The sequence below is a fragment of the Mus musculus genome, chromosome 13, assembly GCF_000001635.26.
Source record: "Mus musculus strain C57BL/6J chromosome 13, GRCm38.p6 C57BL/6J".
NCBI lineage: Eukaryota > Metazoa > Chordata > Mammalia > Rodentia > Muridae > Mus > Mus musculus.
In genome coordinates, this window is record NC_000079.6 from 63,760,659 (window position 1) to 63,765,761 (window position 5,103).

Below are 5,103 nucleotides of genomic sequence, written 5' to 3' on the forward strand. Positions count from 1 at the left end.
TGGTTTAATGTTGTATCAGTATCATATCTCATGCTGGATTTTGATTTCAGGGTAGTTTATTTTTATTAGTAATTATTGCAATCAATCAATGTGTTGATAATTATTTTTAAAGCAATATTATATTTCATTAATTGTTGGAAAATTTAAATAGCAGTAAGTTGGGGCTTCGTTTACTTTCTGAACCTTCCTGGGATAATTTCAGGGTCTTTAGACAAATATTGGCATATTCTAGCAGTTAGGGATAGGTGGCTGCCTGTGTCCTCTTTCCCTCATAACCTTGCTACCAGGACCTGTGTTTAAATGAAAAAGTCTCAGCCAAAATTTTTCCACATTCTCACAAATACTTTTTCACGGTCAGTCACAAAAATAGTCAGATGACCTTCTCTCCCCATCCTGTGGTCTTCCTGGGTGCTCATTTTGAAGTCATAACAAAATTTTAACTTGGAAATGCTTAAAGATATGGTATAAGCTTGCTCTTTATTGAGTGGGGACCCCAGGGAGGAATTCTTCCCTTGCAGCAGGTATCACTCGGGAGGTGTTCAGCTGAGTTTGCCAGATTAAGGGAGGCAATGACAGTGGAGATCCCATTAGCCAACCACATCCATTAGACCCATCTATTCCTCAGGTGAAGAATGACTATTGTACTACCTATGGGGTCCAATAAACCTGGGATATTAGAGATGGAGATGGAGCCACTGGAAATGCCACTTTAGTCCCTGCTGAAGCCCAGGTTCCTTATTAAAATCCTGTTATGGCTGATCCCAGCTATCAATACACCTAGGAAGAGAGAACGTCAATTAAATAATTGCCTCTTTTAGATGGGCCTATGGACATGTCTGTGTAATGGGTATACTGCAGTGGGCCCATTCGTAGGTAGGTGGGTTTGATTTGTATAAGAAAGTTAGTGAATGTGAGCCTTATAGCAAGCCAGAGAGCAGTGTTCCTCTGTGGCTCCTGCCTGGGTTTCCATTGAAGATGGTCTAAGAGATGAAAGGTTTATTCCAAACCCTTTTCTCCCCAGGAAGCTTTTAGCCATGGTGTTGTCACAACTGCAGAGATATAGCTAGAACAGATACTTTCCATGATAGGCAACAAGGAATGACTCAGCAAACAGTAGTTCTCAGCCTTCCTCATGTTGTGGAAACCCCCCCAACCCTAAAACTACTTTCATAGCTACTTCATAACTATATTTCTGCAACTGTTATGAATTAATTGTTCTGTAAATATCTATGTTTTCTGATGGTTTTAGGCAACCCTGTTGAAAGGGTCATTCAACCCCAGGAAGGACTTGTGATCCCCAGGTTGAGAACCACTGCAGTACAAGGTTATCACTGTACAACAATGAAAGTCAAGTATCAGTTCTCATTCATTTTGCTAGTTTCTAGGTCTCCAGCAACTACTTCAAAGCCTCCTTAAATAAAAATACAAATTTACCAAGTAGCAAGCCTAAAGCATGCATGCCGTTTCAGCACAATCTTTAGCTTCCCCCAGCTCCTCTACTGTCCCATTGAGATCTCTCTCCTCTACTGTCCCATTGAGATCTCTCTCCTCTACTGTCCCATTGAGATCTCTCTCCTCTACTGTCCCATTGAGATCTCTCTCCTCTACTGTCCCATTGAGATCACTCTCCTCTACTGTCCCATTGAGATCTCTCTCCTCTACTGTCCCATTGAGATCTCTCTCCTCTACTGTCCCATTGAGATCTCTCTCTCCTCTACTGTCCCATTGAGATCTCTCTCTCCTCTACTGTCCCATTGAGATCTCTCTCTCCTCTACTGTCCCATTGAGATCTCTCTCCTCTACTGTCCCATTGAGATCTCTCTCTCCTCTACTGTCCCATTGAGATCTCTCTCCTCTACTGTCCCATTGAGATCTCTCTCCTCTACTGTCCCATTGAGATCTCTCTCCTCTACTGTCCCATTGAGATCTCTCTCCTCTACTGTCCCATTGAGATCTCTCTCCTCTACTGTCCCATTGAGATCTCTCTCCTCTACTGTCCCATTGAGATCTCTCTCCTCTACTGTCCCATTGAGATCTCTCTCCTCTACTGTCCCATTGAGATCTCTCTCTCCTCTACTGTCCCATTGAGATCTCTCTCTCCTCTACTGTCCCATTGAGATCTCTCTCTCCTCTACTGTCCCATTGAGATCTCTCTCCTCTACTGTCCCATTGAGATCTCTCTCTCCTCTACTGTCCCATTGAGATCTCTCTCCTCTACTGTCCCATTGAGATCTCTCTCCTCTACTGTCCCATTGAGATCTCTCTCCTCTACTGTCCCATTGAGATCTCTCTCCTCTACTGTCCCATTGAGATCTCTCTCCTCTACTGTCCCATTGAGATCTCTCTCCTCTACTGTCCCATTGAGATCTCTCTCCTCTACTATCCCATTGAGATCTCTCTCACTGATTTTCTCCAAAAGAGAATCATGAAAACCTAGGTCTGCTAAAATCCCAGAGATCCAGGAAGAGCCAGCTGCAGCCATGTACAGTGACATACGTTTCTGGAATCACTTACTTTACAAATTTGAGCTTTCAGGGATGCCTATGCATCCTTGCAGAACATGTCGTCACAGGTCCTTGTCTGCAAAGTCACTCTGTAAGAATCCTGAAATCATGGGACACATGCTGTGGAACCAACAGGCACTGGCTATGCCTGCATTCCATTTGCTGCGTCTTTCCTGATGATGGCCACATTCTGTTTCAGGACCCTTGTATGTAGGTTTTGATTGCATGATCTTGTAGAGTCTTGTGTCATATATTTAATTTTTAAATTTATATTATATGTGCACTGTGTTGAAAGAACCAAATAATTCTGCCAAGTTTCTTTTTCCAAACTGCTGGTTAAATATTGGCATACATTTTCATCTTTAGTAGTGGGACTCCAGTATCTTAATGGCACATGACCAACACCCAGATGCACATTTTTTAGCCTCCCTGTGGCTTGGAGATTGTGTATCTGGCCAATAGCTCTTCCACCTCTGGGCATATTTGTCTGGAAGACACAGAAGCTTCTCTCACCCAGTCCCCTTCCCCTGACCTGAAATGACAAAACAGAAATGCATCCACATCTTGGTGGATATAAAGATGACTTCCAACTCAGATGGCTGCTCTGACACATAGCTGCTACTCGTCCTCCAAAATAATAGTTACCTTGTAATTTGGGGTAGACAATGGCATCCCTATAACAAAGACAATGAAGTGGCATAGGGAGTGGATCTGTCCGGTGTCCCAGGGTGTGCATCCTCTCTTAATGATGCTGAGCTCTGGGTTTATTTCCAGTTGTTTAGCATCCCCTTGACTAGATAATTCAATCTTAAACCCTCTTCCCGTTGTGTGAGCTCCTCGCCATATGTTGCTGCACATTTGGGAGGCAATCAGCATTATCTGCACAAAGAATTCTTCCATGCTCTTTCTGACCACATCCAGCAGGGATGGGTGCTTGCTTAATTCATCTTCAAGTGGACACCACAGCATCCTTGTGTCCTGAGAGTGCTACACAGGTTTGTTTGCCCCATGGCTACTGGAACTTCTCTAGCTCTATGGCATCGCATGCGTCTTTTACTCCTGTGCAAGAGAGTCCATATGTAAATGTTCATATTGGTGGCGCTTTCTTCTGAGAACACTGGCAGACACGAGACTGAAAATTTCCAAGCTGGGTGTTTCTTTTCCTTCTAAGTTCAGACTTTAACAAGTTCTTCCGACTAGGAACAATGATTACTAATTAACACTGTCCTCAAGCACATAAACTCAAAGTAGTACCATTTAATTGCTTCAAATTCAATACTATTCAGGTACTACCATTCCACGTGGATACTGGCCAGCTTTCAGCTTAACAGCAGAATCCCCAAATATTTTGTGTGTGGTTCTAATGCATAATCTTTTGGTCTTTGAACAAGGACAGGGCTAGGTATAACTCTTAACAGGAATGCCTGGAATCTAAACAGGCATGCTTAGAGTTTAAACAGAGCCTCCATCCCAATATCATTCATTGCTAACAGCCAGGGTGCCCTCCTGCTACTGACAGGGAATTATGGGCACTTCCCTTGTTATATCTTGTTACATGATTAGACTGTGCAGAAAGTCTGGGGGAAACTTAATGGGAGAAAACTGTTAGTCACCTTCCCTAGATTCTGCTATTCTTTTGGATGCTTGAGTAAACAAAGTGGTTTGATGAGGAGTTATCAGCTGAGGGGAGCCAAAGAAAAGGGAATTAAGGCAACTGTCCCACTTAGGGGCTAAAGAAAACAAAACTAGTGATTACAGATCCCTAACCGACTCCCCCCACACTGATATTTCAAAATTGTGTGCACAGAAGTGATCTTAGTTGAACTGTAATTGTTCTGAAATAATGTTTCTGAAATGTATACTTTAGTAACTGTAGTTGCTGCCACATATTGCTGAATATATTCTCTAGGATCTCTCCTGGGTACCAGCTGCCACATATACAGCAAGCAGTAACAAAACAAGGTGGAAAAGGGAAGGGGGAGTAGAGAGCGGGACTGTGAATCTCTTAAATCAAAGATGGAATGTGTACCAATGCAGAGGTGGGAGTCAGCAGGATCCAAAGAGGAACAATGCAAGCATGGGGACAGAGGGGAAGACCTAGCATGAAGTGGGGACACTCAGGTAACAAGGTGCTCTGTAGTACAGAATCTGGGTGTAGGAGTGGGGAAAGGCCACTGTGAGGGGCAAAATGGTTCCACACTGTAGCCAAGCTCCAATGCCAACTTCAAGGATCTGAACGGCTTGAAGATGTTGGGAAACCATAGACGGTTTCTGTTGTGTTTAGGGATGTGGGTGTCGTTAGAGAGGGAAGGAGGTATGATGTTGTATACAGATACAAGATGACTCAGCCTTAGTGGGTAATGGATCAGAGTGGAGAGAAAAACAGAGGTAGTTAGGGATCTAGGGACTGCAGTAGGCCAGGGTGAGGACATGACAGCCCAACTCAAGACTGTCAGCTATCCCAGCTGTACTCCAGTTAGACTATGTGAACTCTGCCATTCCATTTTACATTGGTTAATTCTCACCATTTTTTATGAAGAAGCTGCCTGACTGTCTATGGAGAGATTCAGTGTCATACAATGGGTGAATGACAGGTGAA